The following is a 23,149-nucleotide window of genomic DNA, read 5'->3' as shown; positions in this document are numbered from 1 at the left end:
GGTGAGGGGTATACCACTTGCGAAGTGTTTCAGGTGTGTACGCTGAATTTGCAATATATTTGTTAATGAAAATTTCGCCTGAGCGGGGAATAGTAGGTAGGCGGCTGAGGTAGCTAGCTGGAGTTAGGGCTTTTAGACGTGTGCGTCGGTCCTTCTTGTGCTGGTGAACACGCATCGCTGGGGAGGGAGAGGGGGACCGCGACGGCCTTACCCCAGGCACCAGTGGAGGATAAGAGGGGGAACTCTCCTGAGCGGCCATATGAGCCGCCTGGTTGCCTGAAGAAAATGGTTCGTGGCCAGGTACCCAGTCGACGCGGATGTTGGTGTTGCTCCGTTTGAGGAGTTGAATTTGAAATAGAATTTCGTGGACGACAGGGTGGGTCGAATCATATGATCGCAAAGCTGTGAGGGCCTCGTACGAATCTGTGAGTACAGTGACGGTACCATAAAAGGATAGAAAAAAATCCCGCCATCTCCACGAAGTGAATGATGATGAGAGGGGCGAAGCTAAAATGATTATCGGTAAAACCGTGAAACATTCGCCCACACATCATATAAAGACTCGACAAGTCAAGCTTTCCGCCGCTCCGTTGAAAAGCCCGTCGAGGACGTCGATGTTTGTGGTGATTATGTAGGGCTTGTTTGGGACCCGACTTGTCGGCTCCCGTGGTGGACGGGTTGAGTTTTGGGCTTTGGTTCTAACCACCCGGGTTCGAGTCCCAACAGTTATTCCTTTTGTTTTCCACAGCGAATATTTTGCTTTAAAGGGACTCATAAGTGAATTTGTCAAGCTCCTGTTTTTGCTTGCACGGCGCAGACTGGCTCAAATAAACACATTTTTGATCGTTCATGCGGGCGATGAGGCGTATTTATTTTATAAAGCGTGAAAGAAGAAAAACTACCATAGGCGGTTTGCGGCGGCCGCACCAACTAACAGCAGTGACGTCAGTAAAATGTGCTACGTGATTGGACAATGTCCAAGATTATATTTCAGGTCAGTTTGGGCTTCGGTTGTGTGAAACAACATGCTTGACATCCGACGTACGTCGTTGGACGGGCATTCTGACATCTTAGTAATCGGCATACCGCGCTTCTGCCATGTTGTCGGCTGTAAAATAAGTCAGATGAGCTTACCAGCACGGCTTGGAATCGTAACAATTGTGGAGAAACATGGGTTATTTGCTTCCACTCCGAGCGACGTACAGCGAGTCGCCCTCTGCGCGGCGGAATGCTCGTGCGAAGCCCGCCTGTGCCGTTCAAAGTTCGCTGCCCGCCGCTCCGGTCGCGGCACGTGTTCGGTTACTCCAGCCGGCGGTGTCGTGTTGTTTTCACCGACGCTGCTATGCGAATCCCACACCATCGGCTAAGCGCCGCATAATAAGCGCTCGTGCGGAGGGACTTGGACTTAGAGCTTGATGCAGACTACACACTAACAAACTGAAGGCACATTCTTCCTGGCACAAACGTGCCGTGGCTTAGTTTCAACTGAGCGAACGATTTGCGACGACCGGCCGGCCGACTAAACGCTGTGCTAGTTCAGTCAGCTGGGCCGGCCTATTCTGCCGGAGGGTCGACGAGCCGTGCAGTAGCGAAGCCATCTTGTTTTGACGGCATACGAAATGTCGTAGAAATCGGCGAGGAGGATTCAGAGATGAGGGCGGCGTTTTCGAATTGAATTTTCTACTGAATAAAGTCGCGCAAACGCAGCGAGAGTGGTCGAACGTAGAGATTGCAATTTGGGCTGGTAATCCCTCAACCTTTAAAAATCAAAAATCACTTCAATGTCCCTTTAAGTCGCATTATTTAAGTAAATAAATGTGAATTGGTATCTTTTAGGTCTCTTTAGATGGATAAGGCTCAAATATATCGGGTACGGTGCGCCGAACAAACCTGAGCATTAACCTGCGGTCTGGTCCACAGAAAAGGCACGGGCAAAGAAATAGGCAAAAGAAAGGCAGGAATAATAACCAGGCTATGGCTTACTTTGCGATAGCAAAGTAAGCCATATCGCAAAACGCGAGAAAAGAAAGCAGAAACAGTATGTGGAAGGTTAGGACAGGTCGTACGTCTAACCTTAGGACAGTACATCTCGACTTCAGTGAGTACCCTTTTCATTATGCTACTCTTTGAAGTGTTAAATGGCGTCGTTCTTAGGAAGCGCATTCCGCGTGAAGAAACCTCCCCAGGGAGAGAGTTCGGGGCAATGGCGTCTGCGTTCTATCGTTTCGAATGGGTTTCGACCCTGCGCAAACTTGTAGAACTTCGTTGAATGGCAGGCTTTGGAGCTTGCTTACTGAATGTTTCAGTAACGCGGAACTTCACGCTGTCATAATTGGGTTAGTGACCCGATGCATACGTAAGCTGACAAGTGACGTCGACGCCAATTAGCGTGTTTTCGCCGCCAGCGACCGGTTTGACCCGCGCCGCGTACGACGGCTTATTCAAGAAACAAGACGCGTCATTGGTTAGAGATCGTCTACCCCGCAACTCTTCGAGTGAAAGACGACGGGAGGCGACTTCCCACTTCGCCAGCGCGGACCGTGGAATCGATAATCGGCACGAACTACGTGACTCAGGCACCGAGGTGTTGCCCCGGGCTGGGACAAAAAGTCTCCTCGCCTGAGCGGTGCTAATGCCTTGTCGCCCTCGCAATCACGTGGGAAAGCATCCGGGCATCGCCTCCAACAGGAGGCGATGATCCGGGACAGCTTCGGGGGTGGGCGGGGCGGATGTGTTGAACTGTGGGTTCGTGCACATTGGACCAGACTTCTGGAGTTGAATTCCCTAGGGGAACTCGAGGAACTCTTGCTGTGCACAAAAAGGCGTGTTGATCGTTCTGCGATTCCATTCGAGACGCCGCATATATCCATCATGTAAATAACTGCAGAGGATCGACGTTTGGGCGAGTTGCAATTGGTTGAATATCGGTGTTTTTACGCTGTTATTCGAAGATGTTCAATATAAATAACTGTATAAATTTTCTCCTTCATCAGCACTCATCGGTCTCCTGATGAGCGTTTCCGGAACACCAGCCACGCTACCAAAATTGAATATCGAACACGGATACACAACAGTTCGCACTATAAGAGAATTCACGGTGGGCCGGAAATAGTCGGGTCCACGTTGTGCGAAGTTGACTGCCCCGTTCATGCATGCTGCAGCTCTTTCTGCGAACATTGTCGAAATTTTACGTTGCTGCGAGTCTTCACTTATCTGGTGTAACGGCTGAAGTCCAGTAGGTATAGGGAATAAAGCCTGCGTTACGCATCTAAAGTTGAGCTGTTGCTGATTAACTCAGTTGCCTGAGCGTGAAGCTGAGAAGCAGCCTTAATAGAGCGCGAATATTTTGCTATGTTTTCGCAGAGCGACTTTAACTGTTTAAACAAATACTACCGGTATAAATCGCGCTCGCCAAAGCCATCAATGCTGACGCGCTGGTACGATCGAGCTCTGCATCACGGTCGAGCTAAAATAGTTATTTGGGACAAAATACAGCCCCCTTTACAGGGGTTGCATTTGCATGATAAAAACAAGAAGCAAGAGTATCAAGAAAGAAGAAACACTAGGGCTAAGCAGGTTTACAATTGCATGCAATGTAAAATATTCAGACGCTGTAGAGGATGTATGCGGTAAACAAGTTATACATTTGTAAAATAAAAGATACAATACAAGGAAACGCAAAAGAAAAGGCTGCCTTAAATATAGTTTTACCAGCTAGCTGGAAACAAAAAAACCAGTGAAATACGGCAGAAATGTGAGTAAAATGCGCCCTTTTTGAAGTTTGTGTGATCTGAAAAATTCCGTGGAGAAAAAAGGGGGTTTACGCTGCTGCATGCTATGATTAGGCAAGCTGCCACGGAATGGCACAAGCTCGCATATTGAAACCATCAATTAGTCTGTACAGTCTGATCAAAGTTAAAAAGAATTGTCTGACAGAGATCTCCGCTCATTTGACTCGAAGGGGAAGTTACTAAAATACCGATCAATATGATATTTGAAAAACGAATGAAAATTCACACGGACAGGAGGTTTAGCAATGCTTATTTATAAGCGTATTTACGTGTGAGACTGTGCGAGCGCAAAAAACAAAATACGAATGCGATTGTTACTAATTTTCTAATTAGCATAATTCTCAGTTAATTACCGTATTGAAACTTGGAAGAACTACAGTTTCGCCCTAGCCTACAAAAATGGGGCTGCCATTCCACAGTGGTTTTTTGATGTTGCTAAAATGGACTATGAGCGGCGGTTTTAGGTTAAAGGGACCCTGCAACAGTTTTTCAACTTTTTTTAGAAATTAAAATTTTCGCAGAACGTAGCCAACCAACGCGTCCATTATTTAGATTATGGTCTCGCAAAACACCCCAGTTTAAAATTTCTGCGGTATGCCCATCAGAAAACTCAGAAACTTGCTCAAAAGATTTTTCTCTCTTTCCTGGTCTTGGCGTTCTTCGACCGCTGGAATTACGTCATTACAGTGGTGTAGCGGCTATTGGCCGGCTTTCCTTCAGTTGCAGCAGTGAACGCATTCCATAGCAAAGCCACAAAAGCGAAGCAGAAACGGAAGGCGGATCTGGTACGTGCGACGAGCAAATCACGCAGTGCCGCTCCGTGCTGGCGATAACTGTAGCTTTCGCAGCACTTCCGCACGCGACGGAAAGAGTGAAAGGGATTGTCGGGAGTGTTTCAGAGTCCCTTTAAGATGTGACTGATCCATGGTACTAGTAGAGACAAAAGTTCTCACGATTACATAGTCATCTGAACAGTATACGACGTCAAGTTATTTGTTTCAGGATAGTTTGGTTAAAACACGAGTTACAGTCGTTTTCTGGAACCGTCCTTTGCTCGTAGGCTCCAATATATTACAACTAGCGGGAATGTCGATACGTTTGAAACTTCACTGTGAACTGATTGAGGCAAGTAAACAAAACTCGGCGCCACGAAAGAGTTATATCAGGTTCTCAGCGGCGAACCGTGAATCGCACTACGACTTTTTCCAAGATCATTAGATAAACGCTAGATAAAGAGCTATGACAGCGTTTCTTCCCGGCTGAAAATAAGGTTCTTTACCTCGTAGGTCATTCCTTTAGATTCCTTTCTCGAATTCCGACAATCAGCCTCAGAGATAGCTCACGCGAGCGGTGGAGTGAAACGTGAGGGTAGTTGGTAGTGACACCTAGCTCTATATTTACTTTATCACATAACCCATCAAAGGGTGTTTATCGTATAGCACAGTGCATTTGTATACTTTGGGCACGCGTTCTCTCGATACAAATAAACCTATATACTGCCTGCCTAACTCTTTCGATATATTTAAAGAGATAGATCTTTACCTCGTCGAACTTAAGCTAATACCCCTGGGAAACCCCGGAAACACGCACCTGGTGATATTGCTGTAATAAAACTTCTGGTCTTCGACAATTGCGGGTAATAATGATTGGCTGCTTATCATGAAAAGGTGCGTTAAACGAGACCCTGCGACCCAATTTTCAACTTCTTTCAGAACGTGGTCAACAAGCGCTTCCAGTACTTATAAAAGTGTCCACAAAATACCTAAGCCAAAAATTACTGCTGTATCCCGACCCCATCCGATAACTTAAAAACTTGCTCAAAAGAATTTTCCTCAATTTCCCCCTTTTTGGAGTTTTTTTTTTTTTTGAGCGCTGGAATGACTTCATTCGAGCGCGGTAAGTTATATCGCGGCTGTTGGGTGACTTCCTTTCAGCTGCAGCAACAAACGAACTTGATACCCACTTTAAAGAAAATCACAGCAGAAGCAAAGCAAAAACTTGAAGGCATATCTGCTGCGACGAGCAAACCACACAGTGCCGCTCTGTTTTAGCAGGACTTCCAAACACGAATAAGATTCCCTTTAAATGAACCCGAAGTTACTTATTATTATCCAGGCATTATTATCCAGGCAACTGGGTTCTGAAAACGGCGGTGATTTGAAAAGAAAAATCCCGGGCCATCTCCACTAACGTGAAACCTGGGGAGGAGCGAAGCAAGTAGTGAATAAAGGTATTCTTTGAGCCTTGCCGTTTTTGCCAGCGGAGATGAAAGCATTGGCGGTAAAGTTATACAGCTTTGCTGTAAAAGTCTCTTGTCTTTGAAGCACGAAGCTCTCCAGCGCGAGGCGTAACCGAGTGTCCCAATGTTTAGTACGCGTTACGAAGCGCTCCAGCGCGAGGCGTAAACGACTGTCCCGGTGTTTTAACGCGATAGCGTAATCAGGCTCATTTTTCGATTTCCCCGTGGCTCCTAGCCGCCCGCTGTCAGCAGTGCTCATCAGGCGTCCACGGAAATACGTCGCAGCGGCAACCCGGAAGCTACGGCTGAGACAGCAAGATACGGCAACAGAAGTTTAAAAAGGAGGACGGGAACGTCGGACACGAAAGAAAGGACACGCGTTTTCACGCGTTTTCACTCATCCAACCACTGATCATGGACAGACGGAAAACAAGCGCTAAATAAAAACACAGGACGAGGAGTGGACGGGACAGGCGCTGTGCTTTTATTTAGCGCTTGTTTTCTGTCTGACGATGAACCAACACGCCCAAACCTTTTCCCTTCCACTGATCATGACCAGACTATTGCAGAGTGTGCCGTACCACAAGTTTACCCGCACCAAAGAGAGTGGAAGAAACACCATCACTAGGACAGCATATAAGGCAGTTCTCAACCTCGCAATTTTGACCGTGAGACGAACTAACAAAGGGTGGACCACTGGGTAACGAGTGAACATGCATAGACGGGTATAGAAGAAGGGGACGGCCATTTACTCGATGGAGGGATGAAATAAAAACATTCGGAGCAAAGAATGGACTCTGGAAGCGCATGACAACAGCGAATGAAGGTCAATGGGAGAGGCCTTCAAGAAATCGGAGAAGCCATTCGCCTAGCACCAAGAAAGCGAATGTAAAAAAAAAAAAAAAAAAAAATTCGGGAAGGGCCAAGATACCCTCTTTGTAAAGAAACAGGCGCCACAAAGAGGCACTCCCAAACAGAAAAGAAAAGACAGGTAGCCCCTCCTCCCTTTGAAAGAAAACCACTTCACGCCATGATAGACATCGCACCGATCCAGCGTCCCCGGACAAAAACTCTCGTCTACCAAAAATATGGATACAATCCTACACAGGAAGAGGCGGTATGGCAGGCTCAAGTTCCTTCGGGGAAAGTTTCAATATCATGAGACCCCAGTATACACCGACTTCGGGATGTACGAAAGCACGAGGCCCCAATTTTCGTAGTTGACTGCTGTGACAATCTTTGTGGCAGCGTGATCCTCCAACATACAGGAACAAAGAAGTGGAAGTTGGAGGCATCCTCTTGGCGATCTGAATAGCGGAATCACCAAATAGAAGTGTAACATCATTGCAGACCCACAAAGAACATTACACAGTTTTCTGGAGGCAAAATACAAAGCACTTAGGTAAGATATTCCCATAGATAATGCAGAAAGTTAACAACGTCACCTTTACAGCCGTATCCAATGGTCAGAAAGCGAACGGACGCACTACGCAAGACGAACTCGCATAGCGTGCTCCTTGTGACCACGACTACCACACTTCCCTCTTCAAACAACTCTGCTAAAATTGGGGAAGCATCCACCCTCTTGCGTGCGACTTAGCCTGGTCCAACGGTATGGGCAGGGGAGAACAACTCAAATATAACATCATCCACTTCTTTGAGGCATGGGAGGCAGATTTTACCAGCTCGTTACCTCAAGATCAGTGCGAGCTGATTGAGAGGGCAAGGGAAGGAGCTGCTGCATCTGCTGCCGTAGGCTCAGGTTCCACCTTTGATCTCTCTGCCATTTCTTTACCCCGTTTTTCTAAACCACAACTATTTCTTCATGTAGAAACATCTCTCTCTCTGTCTCTCTCTCTGAAAAAACTAATCGTTCAGCCCGGCCTAGACATCACAGAGTAAATATTTTGATACACTGACATTGACTCCTCCTCGCTCAAACTGACCAACATCTCGCATTCGCAACCTTTCACGCTCACATTTTCAGCCACAGAAGCGGAGAGAGCCTACGCCTCTCCTGGCACACGGCGATTAAAAAACCTGGTTGCTAGTATTTCTCTTTTTGATAACCTTTCGTGCTCGTAAAGCATAGATAGGGAATGCAGCAGCGGCGTACGGAAAGGCTCAGTGGGAGTCGAAGTATCGCTATCGCGCCTTACACCTTCGGATACAAACGTAGATGTCTCTGCAACCAGGGCCGTACCCAGAAATTTTTTTCGGGGGGGGGGGGGGGGGGGGTTATGAATTTTGGGAAGGGGGTAGTTTTGCTGAAAGCAACAGTAAGTATTGTTTACGTGCTGCCTGGAAAAGATTTCGGGAGGGGTTCGAACCCCCAAAACCCCCCTCTGGGTACGGCCCTGTCTGCAACTATTCTTTTAGTACGCGTTACGTTCTAGCGCGAGGCGTAAACGGGTTTGCCGAAGTATTAGTACCATGACTACATGAGACGACGATTACGACGATGACAGGAGACGCCAACAGCCCAAACCCCTAAAAGACTTCAACCATAAAAATGCAAGAAAAAAATACTCATGCGTCGGCCGGGAATCGAACCCGGGCCACCCGCGTGGCAGGCGAGTATTCTACCACTGAACCACCGACGCCGACTTTTCATACTTGAGATCTCCTCTGCTCGAATAAATAGAAATCTATCCGCAGCCGGTTTCGCGACCGTTGTCTCTATGTAGGTCACGCAATTCTTGTCCTTCCATGCGGATACAGAGGGAGAGAATGGCGGAGGGAGAGGAGGAGGACTGAGAGGGAGGGACAGGGGAGGGGAGAGTGTAATGTGAGAAGGGTAGAAGTGGAGGCGTGGGGGAGCGGAGTAGAGGAGAGGAGGACGTGAAGAGGACGATGAAACGAAGTCACCACAAATATCTCTACTGCCTACACGTTGGGTGAACAACACTATGTTCCACAAAATCGGGTTCTGTTAATGACGAAGATTTTTAAATAAGAATAGCGCTTTATTGGCGTCAGCGCAGAGCTGAACCGCTTATTAAATGTTCTGGGAATGCAGAAACACTCTGAACATAATCCGCTTTCTTGATATTTTTTGTTTGCTGCAGGCGCATTGCCGAATAATGGATCGTCGTTATTGCATGCCGCGTGACTTGCGGCCTAAAAATAATCCTCTGTGATTTTATCTAATTTTTTTGCAGGGTAGGTGTCTTCGTCTACTCCCCGCCAACCTAAACACAAGATAATTTACCGAGGGAGGGGCGGGGGGAAATGTACGGCCTCATGCACACTGCGTACGCCGTGTTGGCTTATCGGTAGAGCGGTGTCCGTGAACTGGAACTGGACCACAGTGCATTGGCCGTAGATAGTTTGAGTGATGCGGCGAGAAATTCTGGCGACTTCAGAGGTGTTTCTGTAAAATTAACATTAAACAGGTTTCACTGAATCTGTAACCATGTTTCAATTTCGGCTATAACGCTACGCTGCTCGATAAGAGCTGCATCGATCGCTTTCATTTGACGCCGCATTCACAATTCGGTTGGCTGCAACACACCATCAGGGAAAATCTGCTTTAAAAGACTAAGTTTACGCCTATCTCCTTAAATTTAAAGCCGGCTTCACTGCCAAACACAAATGCATTGCTGGGAAGGCATTCTTTTTATAAATATACGTCATCTCATATAAAAAAATAAGCGTCGAAGGCGAACATGTGGCCGAAGGGGGAGGATGTGCGTGCACAGCGCGAGAGGAGGAAACGTACGGTCAGCCTCGGCACGTTCAGAAAACAGCGGCCCTGTAGCTGGGAGGACGAGCATGCTTAATGTACCAGTGCTTTAATTCTCCCCGCTCCCTTCTTCTGTTTAGACCATCGGTCTCTCGGTCCAATAAATAGTTTTGTACTACTTTAGTCCTACGGGCGCAAAAAAGAGAGAAAGAACCGGGTTGTTAGGCAACAATAGCCCGCTGTAAAAAAAAAAAAGAAAGAAAAACAACAACCCAGCTCCGTCCTGATATTTTTTTTCCGCGTGACGTTAAGGTACCTTCGCCACAAGTGTTTTGCTGAGAGTACAATCCACGTCATTATAAACGCACACCGTGCAACTGTTCCTTCTTAGAAGCGCAACGAGGTTATTAGTTCGGTGCAGCGGAAAGAACGCTCCCATTGCTCCTGGACGAAGTCCAGTGACCTACATATCTTCGGACATAGCGAAACACGGCTTGTTTGTGACAAGATTTAGCCTTTCATCGTCGGCGTCGGTGGTTCAGTGGTAGAATACTCGCCTGCCACGCGGGTGGCCCGGGTTCGATTCCCGGCCGACGCAGTTCACATTTTTGATCACACGTTCGTCCTACCAAAATCGGGGAAGCCCGCTACATCGGAGTAGAACAGGGGGGAAGGGATCGAGAACCATCTCGCACTCTCTGGCTGGGTTAGAAGTTAGATATGTTTATTATGCGCATCGTAGGCGTGCTTGATGAATTAGAAAAGCATTCGTCAAAGGTGACGGGCAGTGGCGGAGAGGGCACTCGCACCATTAGTGACCTAATTAAAGGAACTAGTTTCGAAATCAGACGAGGAACGGAATCCACTCCGACTGCCCATCGTCGGCGTCGGTGGTTCAGTGGTAGAATACTCGCCTGCCACGCGGGTGGCCCGGGTTCGATTCCCGGCCGACGCAGTTCACATTTTTGATCACATGTTCGTCCTACCAAAATCAGGGAAGGCCACTACATCGGAGTGTAACGGGTGGGAAGGGAAAGAAAACCATCTCGCACTCTCTGGGTGGGTTAAAAGTTAGATATGTTTATTATGCGCATCGTAGGCGTGCTTGATGAATTAGAAAAGCATTCGTCAAAGGTGACGGGCAGTGGCGGAGAGGGCACTCGCACCATTAGTGACCTAATTAAAGGAACTAGTTTCGAAATCAGACGAGGAACGCAATCCACTCCGACTGCCAATCGTCGGCGTCGGTGGTTCAGTGGTAGAATACTCGCCTGCCACGCGGGTGGCCCGGGTTCGATTCCCGGCCGACGCAGTGCACTTTTTTGTTCAAATATTCGTCCTACCAAAATCAGGAAAGGCCACTACATCGGAGTGTAACAGGTGGGAAGGGAAAGAAAACCATCTCGCACTCTCTGGGTGGGTTAAAAGTTAGATATGTTTATTATGCGCATCGTGGGCGTGCTTGACGAATTAGAAAAGCATTAGTCAAAGGTGACGGGCAGTGGCGGAGAGGGCACTCGCAGCTAGTTTCGAAATCAGACGAGGAACGGAATCCACTCCGACTGTCCATCGTCGGCGTCGGTGGTTCAGTGGTAGAATACTCGCCTGCCACGCGGGTGGCCCGGGTTCGATTCCCGGCCGACGCAGTTCACATTTTTGATCACATGTTCGTCCTACCAAAATCAGGGAAGGCCACTACATCGGAGTGTAACGGGTGGGAAGAGAACGAAAACCATCTCGCACTCTCTGGGTGGGTTAAAAGTTAGATATGTTTATTATGCGCATCGTAGGCGTGCTTGATGAATTAGAAAAGCATTCGTCAAAGGTGACGGGCAGTGGCGGAGAGGGCACTCGCACCATTAGTGACCTAATTAAAGGAACTAGTTTCGAAATCAGACGAGGAACGCAATCCACTCCGACTGCCAATCGTCGGCGTCGGTGGTTCAGTGGTAGAATACTAGCCTGCCACGCGGGTGGCCCGGGTTCGATTCCCGGCCGACGTAGTGCACTTTTTTGTTCAAATATTCGTCCTACCAAAATCAGGAAAGGCCACTACATCGGAGTGTAACAGGTGGGAAGGGAAAGAAAACCATCTCGCACTCTCTGGGTGGGTTAGAAGTTAGATATGTTTATTATGCGCATCGTGGGCGTGCTTGATGAATTAGAAAAGCATTCGTCAAAGGTGACGGGCAGTGGCGGAGAGGGCACTCGCACCATCAGTGACCTAATTAAAGGAACTAGTTTCGAAATCAGACGAGGAACGGAATCCACTCCGACTGTCCATCGTCGGCGTCGGTGGTTCAGTGGTAGAATACTCGCCTGCCACGCGGGTGGCCCGGGTTCGATTCCCGGCCGACGCAGTTCACATTTTTGATCACATGTTCGTCCTACCAAAATCAGGGAAGGCCACTACATCGGAGTGTAACGGGTGGGAAGAGAACGAAAACCATCTCGCACTCTCTGGGTGGGTTAAAAGTTAGATATGTTTATTATGCGCATCGTAGGCGTGCTTGATGAATTAGAAAAGCATTCGTCAAAGGTGACGGGCAGTGGCGGAGAGGGCACTCGCACCATTAGTGACCTAATTAAAGGAACTAGTTTCGAAATCAGACGAGGAACGCAATCCACTCCGACTGCCAATCGTCGGCGTCGGTGGTTCAGTGGTAGAATACTCGCCTGCCACGCGGGTGGCCCGGGTTCGATTCCCGGCCGACGCAGTGCACTTTTTTGTTCAAATATTCGTCCTACCAAAATCAGGAAAGGCCACTACATCGGAGTGTAACAGGTGGGAAGGGAAAGAAAACCATCTCGCACTCTCTGGGTGGGTTAGAAGTTAGATATGTTTATTATGCGCATCGTGGGCGTGCTTGACGAATTAGAAAAGCATTAGTCAAAGGTGACGGGCAGTGGCGGAGAGGGCACTCGCACCATTAGTGACCTAATTAAAGGAACTAGTTTCGAAATCAGACGAGGAACGGAATCCACTCCGACTGCCCATCGTCGGCGTCGGTGGTTCAGTGGTAGAATACTAGCCTGCCACGCGGGTGGCCCGGGTTCGATTCCCGGCCGACGCAGTGCACTTTTTTGTTCAAATATTCGTCCTACCAAAATCAGGAAAGGCCACTACATCGGAGTGTAACAGGTGGGAAGGGAAAGAAAACCATCTCGCACTCTCTGGGTGGGTTAGAAGTTAGATATGTTTATTATGCGCATCGTGGGCGTGCTTGACGAATTAGAAAAGCATTCGTCAAAGGTGACGGGCAGTGGCGGAGAGGGCACTCGCACCATCAGTGACCTAATTAAAGGAACTAGTTTCGAAATCAGACGAGGAACGGAATCCACTCCGACTGCCCATCGTCGGCGTCGGTGGTTCAGTGGTAGAATACTCGCCTGCCAGGCGGGTGGCCCGGGTTCGATTCCCGGCCGACGCAGTTCACATTTTTGATCACATGTTCGTCCTACCAAAATCAGGGAAGGCCACTACATCGGAGTGTAACGGGTGGGAAGAGAACGAAAACCATCTCGCACTCTCTGGGTGGGTTAAAAGTTAGATATGTTTATTATTCGTAGGCGTGCTTGATGAATTAGAAAAGCATTCGTCAAAGGTGACGGGCAGTGGCGGAGAGGGCACTCGCACCATTAGTGACCTAATTAAAGGAACTAGTTTCGAAATCAGACGAGGAACGGAATCCACTCCGACTGCCCATCGTCGGCGTCGGTGGTTCAGTGGTAGAATACTCGCCTGCCACGCGGGTGGCCCGGGTTCGATTCCCGGCCGACGCAGTTCACTTTTTTGTTCAAATATTCGTCCTACCAAAATCAGGAAAGGCCACTACATCGGAGTGTAACAGGTGGGAAGGGAAAGAAAACCATCTCGCACTCTCTGGGTGGGTTAGAAGTTAGATATGTTTATTATGCGCATCGTGGGCGTGCTTGACGAATTAGAAAAGCATTAGTCAAAGGTGACGGGCAGTGGCGGAGAGGGCACTCGCACCATTAGTGACCTAATTAAAGGAACTAGTTTCGAAATCAGACGAGGAACGGAATCCACTCCGACTGCCCATCGTCGGCGTCGGTGGTTCAGTGGTAGAATACTCGCCTGCCACGCGGGTGGCCCGGGTTCGATTCCCGGCCACGCAGTTCACTTTTTTGTTCAAATATTCGTCCTACCAAAATCAGGAAAGGCCACTACATCGGAGTGTAATAGGTGGGAAGGGAAAGAAAACCATCTCGCACTCTCTGGGTGGGTTAGAAGTTAGATATGTTTATTATGCGCATCGTGGGCGTGCTTGACGAATTAGAAAAGCATTAGTCAAAGGTGACGGGCAGTGGCGGAGAGGGCACTCGCACCATTAGTGACCTAATTAAAGGAACTAGTTTCGAAATCAGACGAGGAACGGAATCCACTCCGACTGCCCATCGTCGGCGTCGGTGGTTCAGTGGTAGAATACTCGCCTGCCACGCGGGTGGCCCGGGTTCGATTCCTGGCCGACGCAGTTCACATTTTTGATCACATGTTCGTCCTACCAAAATCAGGAAAGGCCACTACATCGGAGTGTAACGGGTGGGAAGAGAACGAAAACCATCTCGCACTCTCTGGGTGGGTTAAAAGTTAGATATGTTTATTATGCGCATCGTAGGCGTGCTTGATGAATTAGAAAAGCATTCGTCAAAGGTGACGGGCAGTGGCGGAGAGGGCACTCGCACCATCAGTGACCTAATTAAAGGAACTAGTTTCGAAATCAGACGAGGAACGGAATCCACTCCGACTGCCCATCGTCGGCGTCGGTGGTTCTTCTGAAAGGACTGGCTTGAACGACCTATTTCGGAAGACGAAGTGAAATGTGCTATTGAAAGCCTGAACCCGGGAAAGTCGCCGGGGCCGGATGGGTTAAGCGCTGCTTTTTATAATATGTTTAAATATGAAATGGTACCTGTGCTAACGAAGATGTTTAATGCAGCGTATGATCTTAAAACACTGCCCCCATCATATTCCACGTTCCACACAGTCCTCATTCCTAAGACAGATGAAGCGGAGAAACTTAAATTTGTCAAGTCGTACCGGCCAATATCATTAACAAACGTCGACTACAAAATCTTTATGAAAGATCTGGCACAAAGGCTTCAAAGTGTTGTCCAACAAATAGTAGGGCCACATCAGACGTGCGGAATTAAGGGTCGCAATATTTTTACAAATATCCATAAAGCAAGGTGTGTCCTTGAGTGCTGCGACGCCCTGCACACGGGAGTGGCAGTCCTGCAGATTGACTTGGAAAAAGCGTTTGATTGTGTGTCACACGAGATATTGTTTTGTATTTTGGACCATGTGAACGTTGGGTTTGTAACTAAAGAGGGCGTCGCCCTGGCGTACCGCAATTGCACTACGCGGCTGATCGTGAACAAAAAGTTGGGAGCCCCAATTGAAGTGCAGCGTTCGGTGCGCCAGGGCTGCCCCCTCAGCCCCCTATTGTTTTGCATATACATCGAAGCCCTGTGTATGAGTATAATCAGAAATAGTGCCATCGAAGGCTTCCGACTGCATGAGTCGGAAGTTAAACTTTTGGCTTACGCAGACGACGTGGCCGTTTTTTGTATGAACGAAGAAAGCGTTCAGTTGGTAGTTGACACTGTCAAAAAGTTTGGCATGGTGACGGGTAGTTTTGTGAACTAGGCAAAGTGCCTAGGATTTTGGCATGGGGAATGGTCATCAACACCGCCAACCTTCGCTAATATTAGTTGGGTCACCACTCCAGTGAAGTACTTGGGCGTTGAACTGGAATATTACAGGGATAGTGAACCATACTGGCGTAGCCAGACAGTGGCGTTGAGGGAGAAGGCCGAGAAATGGAAGGGGGCAAGGTTGTCAATTTTTGCAAGGGCCACGGCATGTAACTTATTCTTTGTAGCGAAGATTTGGTATATCATGCAGGTACTGCATTGTTCGCGAATCAACGTCCAAAGGCTTCACCGGGTATTTGCGGTGTTCGTTTGGGGCTCAACATGGGAGATGTGCAGCAGAACAAACCTGTTTCGGAGAGTCCGAGATGATGGCTTGAGGCTGGCGCACCTTTATGTGCGACAGCTGGTAAACCGGTTTTTGTTTTGGCGAGATGTTCGTGACCCGTTCTTGCAGAGTGTCATGCAAGTACGGCTGGCGCGTGCTATGCCGGAATATGTAGTATCAACATGGTGCATGCCAGGTGGCGTGTATGGGTATTTGAAGGAAATAGCTATGACGGCCCGTTTTCTATTCGCACGTTTTTCTGGAGAGTACCTGTCCTCTGTGACACGCAAAAAACTGTATAAGGACATTTGCGATGTTGTTTTCCCCGTCCCTATGTATAGGTATAATTACCGTGCTGGGCCAGGCCAAAATGTGCTAAAGCGCGTCAAAAGAATGGAGGTTCACTCTGGTGTGAAAACCTTTTTCTTCAAATTACACACAGGCACCTTGTCTGTTGGAACATGGATGCAGGATAGAGGGATATCTGTGCCATGGGGAACTCAGTGTTCAATTTGTAAACAACCAGAAACGATAGAGCACGTTTTTCTGCATTGTTGGGCTGCGGTATTTTTGTGGGATGTCCTCCAGAGGACCCTTCATAAAGATTTCCCGCTGAGCACCCATGGCATACGCTATCTAGCGGTCGAAAACGAGGAGGGGGCGCCCTTGGACCTCGTTATGTTGAAGGCCTTGCATAGCATATGGCGCTCGCGCATGGCCTGGCTCCACGGTGATGTGGACGCCCGACCTACGCGGCAATGTTTTCGTGAGTCTATATCCCAGTACGTAGAAGTGCAGAAGCGCAAGGCATACACTCCTGAGTGGCTGTCAAGGATAGAACCCTTGACTATGCTTAGGGAATTTTAGAGAGACATCAGCCTTCATATAGGTTGGTGGCTTGTCGCTCGAGTTGCTCATGTGAATAAGTTTGTTTGTTTCTGTGTTGTGTCGAAGACCGGCATTAAAGAACGCAGTGTCTAGAGTTACGTCCGACGGAACCCAAAATTGAAAACTAGAGTTACGTCCGACGGAACTTTAAGCCAGTTTCTAGAGTTACGTCCGACGGAACCCAGAATTGAAAACTAGGGTTACGTCCGACGTAACTTTAAGCCAGTTTCTAGAGTTACGTCCAACGTAACCCAAAATTGAAAACTAAAGTTACGTCCGACGGAACTGTAAGCCAGTTTCTAGAGTTACGTCCAACGTAACCCAAAATTGAAAACTAAAGTTACGTCCGACGGAACTATAAGCCAGTTTCTAGAGTAACGTCCGACGGAACCCAAAATTGAAAACTAGAGCTACGTCCGACGTAACTTTAAGCCAGTTTATAGAGTTACGTCCAACGGAACTTTAGGCCAATGTTTTGAGTTACGTCCGGCGAACGTAAAGCATTAAAAAATTACAGCTAACGGCACCAAATACCATGACGCTCCATGGGTGTAGCCCGAAACAACCCATTGTGGGAGCGGCAGCACGACAGCGGCAATGTCGCATGACCACGCATGGCTTGTTTTGCAGATTCTGCCGCTTATCGTCAGCAATGCGGTGCCCAGTACAGCAGCGGTGGACGTCACTTGGATGAGCCAATCGGACCATCAAGCAGGAGTGACATCGGCAGCGGGCAGCGGGCATATAAAGCTGGCACCTCAACCAACTACCTTCAGTGGGAGCGGCAGCACGACAGCGGCAATGTCGCATGACCACTCATGGCTTGTTTTGCAGGTTGGTTATTACTCTCCCGTATCACGATTGCGGTCAAATTGCCTTTGTCTGTTGGTGCTGCCGCTCCCTGTGAAGTGTCTTGAGATTTTGAGCATGTTGTGGTTGGACCTGAAGGTCTTGCTTTCTGGGGACGTAGAAATGAACCCTGGTCCAACTGTGGAAGAATTGCTGGAACAAATTTTGGAAAAGCAAAATCAAATGGACAACAGGCTTGCCAATTTGGAAGAAAGCCTCACTAAAATTATGAATCAATGTGCTCGGGTGGAAATTTTAGAAAGAACAGTTGAAGACGTTAAACGAACAGTTCAGCATCAACAGCAGCGACTAATTGATTTGGAAGACCGGGCACGGCGCAATAATGTTATTGTATTTGGTGTCCAGTGAAAACGAAACGCGTGAGGACATCGAGCAGAAGGTTGTAAAAAATATCTTTTCTGAGAAACTTGGCGTCATGGTCTCGTCAGTTGAAAGAATACATAGGCTTGGTCAAAAGAAACAGTCGCGTGATAGGCCTGTTATACTAAAATTGTACGATTTCAATGAAAAGGTGGCAATCTTCAAGAACTGCAAAAAACTCAAAGGAACGAAAATCAGTGTTTCTGATGACTACTCCCCGGAAACAGTTGAAAAAAGAAGGCTACTTTGGAAATCGGCGCAGACTGAGAAAGGCGCCGGTGCAAAGGTCAACCTTGTTCACGATAAGCTTTTTATCAATAGCATTGCTTATACATGGGATTTCGAGCAGAACGTGCGCGTGAGACTGCGCAACGAGCGGCCACTTGCTTCCGAAAAAGTTGACTGACGCGCAAGGCAGCCACAGATAAGATTACTGAACATAAATGCCCGAAGCATTGTGAATAAGGTAGAACAACTTGAATACTTGTCTTTGCTCCACGACGCGGAGCTAATTGCCATAACAGAAACGTGGTTGCACAGTGACGTTAAGGACGAGGAAGTATTCCCAGGCAATTACAGTGTGATCCGCAAAGATAGAGCAACACGAGGTGGTGGCGTAGCACTATTAGTGAAGAAGCCACTCAGATATGAAACTGTGTCATCCATAAACGGGCATGAAAGTGTTTGGTGCAAACTGTTTCTTGATACCACCATTTTGATGGTGGGCGTTATCTATAGAACCCCCGGAAGCCCAGTTGAGTTTTTGTGTACTCTTGACCAGCACTTAAATACTATAAGGAATGCCAGAAGTAGAATTATTTTAGCAGGGGACTTTAATTTACCTGGTGTCGATTGGAATGCGAGAATTACGGGATTAGTTGAAAAGCCTAGCGCTGATACAATGTTAGAGATCATGCTTAAGCATAACCTTGTTCAGGTGGTCAAAGAACCAACCAGGACACAAGGACAAAATACATTTACCCTGGATTTGCTTTTCTTGACAGACGGGACCTTCAATTGTAATATCGACATACATGATGGCATATCAGATCATAAAACAGTCGTAGCAACTTTAACTATGGGTAATATACAACTAGAAAGAAATCCCTCTGTACATGTGTATAATTTTAATCGTGCTGACGACACGTCAGTTACGGACTACTTAGAATGCGCTCTTGATAATATCCCTGTCGAAGATGATATAAATAGTCTTTGGAAATACTTTGTGTCAGTTGTACGCGCCTGCTTAGAAAAATATGTGCCTAAGAAGGCCAAACGCATGGGAAGACGCAGCCCATGGGTAACTAGGGACATCATTCATTTGAAGCGACGACTGAATCGTGCGCGTAAAAGGATGCCAAGGAGAAGTGAAGAAATAGCTACTCTCGGCACGCAACTCAGAAAGAAACTAAAAAGTGCAAAGGCGACCTTTTTTTCGACAACGCTTGTGGATTATATGCAAAACTCGCCTCAAAAATTCTGGACATACTTATCGGATTCTAAGCGCGACATTAATGAAATCAAGGTAAACGGAAACGTCTGTAGTAAGCCAGATTTGATCGCTCATGCTTTTAACAGTATGTTTAATTCGGTATTTACACCTAGCAGTAATAGGCGCCCCTCAGATACAACTGATGCTTTGTCAGTGTGTGGAGATACTAACGATATCGACATTTCCCGAGATGGCATTGTAGCCTTGTTGCTGAAACTGGATACCAAAAAATCTTGTGGTCCCGATGAAATACCCAATCAGTTCCTGAGGCGCTATTGCGAATGGATATCCCATTTCTTGTTGAGAATTTTTGCAGTGTCATTGCGAACTGGAGGTGTACCCGAAGACTGGCTCCTTGCTCGCATTGTACCTGTTTTCAAGGCGGGCAATAAGTTATTGCCGGAAAATTATAGACCAATTTCCATTACATGCGCAGCGTGTAAAATGTTAGAACATATAATATCGAAACATCTAGTTGAATACATTGAAACTAACAACTTATTCTACGGAAAACAGCATGGTTTTCGCCGACGCTTGTCGACAGTAACGCAGCTTTTTGAAGTGTCCCATGCGTTCGGCCTTGCAATTAACAACAAGGAGCAAATCGACGTAATAGCCATTGATTTTTCAAAGGCTTTTGACCGGGTGTGTCACACTAAACTTATTGAGAAATTATATAAACTTGGAGTTAACAAGCAAATCGTGAAATGGATTCACGCGTACCTTTCCAATAGAAAACAGTATGTCCAAATAGCTGGTGAACGGTCATCTTTTTTGCCGGTTTTGTCGGGTGTTCCGCAAGGGTCGGTTTTAGGACCAATTTTGTTTCTTTTATATGTTAATGACATTGCTAATGACATTGATTCTAAGATTGAACTACGTCTATTTGCGGATGATTGCCTCATTTATTGTCGCGTCAAGAATGTTCAAGATCAAGCGCTGTTAAACGAAAGCTATTCTGGCCTCGCGGTACGCGATTCGACGGGGTTGATGCGTCCGCTATCCATAAAGATAACGGGTAAACATTAGAAGGATTAAAAGGCACAACTTTAATTAAGAATAAATGAAAAACAAGAAAAGGTTACAAGTGGAAAAAAATAAAGGTTCTTTCTTCTGCTCAGCTCCGTAAAAAAAGTGGTGCCGTCTCGAGGGCTGGCAGCGGCAGACTGGTGTTCGTGGCGTCTGTCGACCAAGGCGCGGCACGGTTCTGCGAAACATCACTTAACACCTCGCCGGGGTCTCAGGACAGCGGGAGAAACGGGCCGAATTCCTTTTCCAGCCGTCCCCGGCTCGGGGAGGGAAGGAGAAGCGCGCACACACAAGCACAAGAACAAAAACAAAACACACGTTTCCCCTTCCGAGGGACACCGGCCGGCTCGGAGTTCAGAATTTGTGGAGCCTCGCTGCGCGTCGATGAATGCGAGCAGAACACTCCCCGTCTGGTGTCAAGCCTGTTCGACACCACCGCTACTTGCCGGGCGAAAACAAGTGCACAACTTAGGTGATGGGTCTGGAGAAAGTGGTTGGGAGTTCTTTTCTCGCTTCAACAAGACATATTTTGTCGGAAGACTTTTCGTCGTCATCGTTGTTCACTTGAGTGCGTGTGTAGCAGACTTGTTTCGGGGTGGTCTGAGAGTTTTCGTTTTCGAAGGCTGCATCTGAGAATTGGCTTGCTGGTGGATGAAAGGCTGTATCATGGTCGTCAGCTCCACATAGAAGGCACTTCACAACTGCCCGGCACTGCTTCGCTGAGTGGTCTGTCGACTTACAACAATGGAGACAGATTCCCCGTTGTCTGAGGAATTCCGTTCGTTCAGCCAAGCCTTTCATGCGGAAGGCGCGGCACTCCGCGAGGGGGTGTGGTCTCCTATGCAGGGGACACCACGCGTCCAGATTATGTTCAGCATGCCGCTCAGTGCGGGTGCCCGGTTTTTGTTGGTCCGTTGAGGAAGCTGAATCAACATCTGTCTTCACGGTAGAGATAAAAGGAGTCCCGTGAGGCGGCTTGGAGTCTTGGTTCACTCTTCGTGGGTTGGATGCAGCAGAAGCATCATTGCGGTTGGGCATGAAGCTAGGGTCGTTTCTCATGCTTGCCTCGTCCATGATGAAGCTTGCGAAGAAAGAAAAGGGTGGAAATGCGGTGTTGTTTTCCATTTTGTATTTGCAGCCCACGGACATCCACTTTTCCTGAAGCCCAGGGGGCAGCTTTGAGACGATCGAGTTAACTCCACGGGCGGAATCAAGGTATTTGAGTCCCGCAAGATATGGATCTCTCTTTGCCACCTCTAGCTCGTGGAGCAAGTCCGAGAGTTCTTGCAGCCTCACGTTGTCTCGGTGAGAGAGCTTTGGGAACTCCTCCAGCCTACTTAGCAACGCGTCTTCAACCACCTCAGGGCGCCCGTAGTTGTCGTCCAAACGTTTCCAAACGACGTTCAAGCCCGCTGTGAAGTTGTCGACGTGCACTGATCTGAGCCTCTTGGCCTGCGCTGATGAGTTCGGACCCAGCCACTTGATCAGGAGGTCAAGCTCTTCTTGAGAAGATAGATCGAGGCCCCGGATCACCCCTTTAAATGACGATTTCCAAGCCCGATAGCTGTCAGGTTTGTCGTCAAATATGGCGAGGCCGGTGGAAACCAGATCCCTACGACACAGGTACCGCATGACGCCAGCTAACTCCACGCCTGCGTTCGGCGGGGCCAGATTTGGCGGCGGTGGCCGCTGATGGGCCTGCGAAGCCGACAAGTACTGGGGTTCTGAGTGGCTGCTACTACGGCGACCGTCGCCAGGCACGGGGGGCGCGGGTACGAGATCCATGGCATGCAGACTTGCTTGTTCTGCGACGTAACTCTCCGTGCGCTGCGCAACGTCTAGGGGAGGGAGTGAGCGGGCACACTCCCCGGCCATCCTGCTCCGCCGCTGCCTCCAAAACCACCGCCTGTGCCTCAGCAGCCGCAGCCTCCTTCTCGTGCTGAAGGAGTTCAAGTTCAGCGTCCAGCTTCGCCCTTTCAAGTTTCATAGCTGCCTCCTTCCGAACGAAAGAGGCTCTCGCTACGGCGGCCTGTGCCTGTGCGCGTGCCTGCGCAGCAACCATGATTATCGTAGGCGAGTTCGTTCGCCGCGATCTCGAAGAAGTAACCGAGCGAGCGGATGCCACCCGGGACATTGTCTTCTCTTTTCGACCGTTCTCCCTCTCGCCGTCTCGTTCGTCTTCGCTCTCGCGTAACCTTTTGCGGGCGGTAGCCACTCGGTCTGCGTCGACAGCCCCGTGAAGCTGCAGTTCGCTAAGGCTTTCAGCAGTGCCAGTAGTTAACAGGAACGCGGCGTACGTGTCACTGGCCTCTTGATATTGAAGGAATGTGTCCCGAAGCCTTGTTGTAGTTGCCCCGCTGTCAGCTACATTAGCCAGTGGAAATGGACTTATGGCTCTTTCCACACTTCTCCATGACGCGTCGACTGTACGACAATGCCGGTCGCGGCTCGTCTCGTAATTTTCTTGAGCCTTGAGAGAGAGCGTAGTGGCTCGTCGCGGTCTAGAGCTAGCTTCCCGTGGCTCGTCTTCTGTGGCGGAGCTCGTTTTTTCAGTCTGACTGGTCAGCTCGTGTGGATCCATTAAGGCTTGCCGCCTCTTTCGCAGAGTACCCTCCGTTCAATGGAAAAGTCACTTGCGTAGGATGCGAAGCTGACTAGTAGGTATCAAGGTGAGCCTACCTTGCCGTTGGTTGCCCTTGCTTCCTGGTGGCCGCTGAACGTCGGGCTGTCCTTGCAGAAGGTGCTGTCATGGGCGAGCCGTCGACGGAAGGCTTCCCGTGGTGACGTAATC

At 48.4% G+C, this 23,149-nt stretch overlaps 1 protein-coding gene and 13 non-coding genes across 14 annotated transcripts in view; 12 read left to right on the top strand and 2 right to left on the bottom strand.

The window, feature by feature from the left end:
- Nucleotides 1-1,187, bottom strand: part of LOC144174978 (sodium-dependent phosphate transport protein 3-like) — a 79,545-nt gene extending 78,358 nt beyond the window's left edge. Inside the window, exon 1 of the mRNA XM_077703982.1 lies at nt 1,135-1,187. The gene's annotated coding sequence lies outside the window, so the exon portion shown is untranslated. The remainder of the gene's footprint in view (nt 1-1,134) is intronic.
- Nucleotides 1,188-8,562: 7,375 nt separating this feature from the next.
- Trnag-gcc (transfer RNA glycine (anticodon GCC)) lies at nt 8,563-8,633 on the bottom strand. The gene has a single exon. It is a non-coding gene; the product is annotated as a tRNA-Gly (tRNA).
- A 1,609-nt stretch (nt 8,634-10,242) lies between these two features.
- Trnag-gcc (transfer RNA glycine (anticodon GCC)) lies at nt 10,243-10,313 on the top strand. Its single transcript has one exon. It is a non-coding gene; the product is annotated as a tRNA-Gly (tRNA).
- Nucleotides 10,314-10,599: 286 nt separating this feature from the next.
- Trnag-gcc (transfer RNA glycine (anticodon GCC)) lies at nt 10,600-10,670 on the top strand. Its single transcript has one exon. It is a non-coding gene; the product is annotated as a tRNA-Gly (tRNA).
- A 286-nt stretch (nt 10,671-10,956) lies between these two features.
- Nucleotides 10,957-11,027, top strand: Trnag-gcc (transfer RNA glycine (anticodon GCC)). Its single transcript has one exon. It is a non-coding gene; the product is annotated as a tRNA-Gly (tRNA).
- A 263-nt stretch (nt 11,028-11,290) lies between these two features.
- Nucleotides 11,291-11,361, top strand: Trnag-gcc (transfer RNA glycine (anticodon GCC)). Its single transcript has one exon. It is a non-coding gene; the product is annotated as a tRNA-Gly (tRNA).
- Nucleotides 11,362-11,647: 286 nt separating this feature from the next.
- On the top strand, nt 11,648-11,718 carry Trnag-gcc (transfer RNA glycine (anticodon GCC)). Its single transcript has one exon. It is a non-coding gene; the product is annotated as a tRNA-Gly (tRNA).
- Nucleotides 11,719-12,004: 286 nt separating this feature from the next.
- Trnag-gcc (transfer RNA glycine (anticodon GCC)) lies at nt 12,005-12,075 on the top strand. Its single transcript has one exon. It is a non-coding gene; the product is annotated as a tRNA-Gly (tRNA).
- A 286-nt stretch (nt 12,076-12,361) lies between these two features.
- Nucleotides 12,362-12,432, top strand: Trnag-gcc (transfer RNA glycine (anticodon GCC)). The gene has a single exon. It is a non-coding gene; the product is annotated as a tRNA-Gly (tRNA).
- Nucleotides 12,433-12,718: 286 nt separating this feature from the next.
- On the top strand, nt 12,719-12,789 carry Trnag-gcc (transfer RNA glycine (anticodon GCC)). Its single transcript has one exon. It is a non-coding gene; the product is annotated as a tRNA-Gly (tRNA).
- Nucleotides 12,790-13,075: 286 nt separating this feature from the next.
- Nucleotides 13,076-13,146, top strand: Trnag-gcc (transfer RNA glycine (anticodon GCC)). Its single transcript has one exon. It is a non-coding gene; the product is annotated as a tRNA-Gly (tRNA).
- A 281-nt stretch (nt 13,147-13,427) lies between these two features.
- On the top strand, nt 13,428-13,498 carry Trnag-gcc (transfer RNA glycine (anticodon GCC)). The gene has a single exon. It is a non-coding gene; the product is annotated as a tRNA-Gly (tRNA).
- Nucleotides 13,499-13,783: 285 nt separating this feature from the next.
- On the top strand, nt 13,784-13,859 carry Trnag-gcc (transfer RNA glycine (anticodon GCC)). The gene has a single exon. It is a non-coding gene; the product is annotated as a tRNA-Gly (tRNA).
- A 281-nt stretch (nt 13,860-14,140) lies between these two features.
- Nucleotides 14,141-14,211, top strand: Trnag-gcc (transfer RNA glycine (anticodon GCC)). The gene has a single exon. It is a non-coding gene; the product is annotated as a tRNA-Gly (tRNA).
- The last annotated feature ends 8,938 nt before the right edge of the window (nt 14,212-23,149 follow it).

Source organism: Haemaphysalis longicornis, unplaced genomic scaffold (assembly GCF_048455015.1).
Source record: "Haemaphysalis longicornis isolate Haplotype H1 unplaced genomic scaffold, Haemaphysalis longicornis Haplotype H1 scaffold_3, whole genome shotgun sequence".
Taxonomy (NCBI): Eukaryota; Metazoa; Arthropoda; class Arachnida; order Ixodida; family Ixodidae; genus Haemaphysalis; species Haemaphysalis longicornis.
This window is presented reverse-complemented; position numbering and strand designations above follow the sequence as displayed.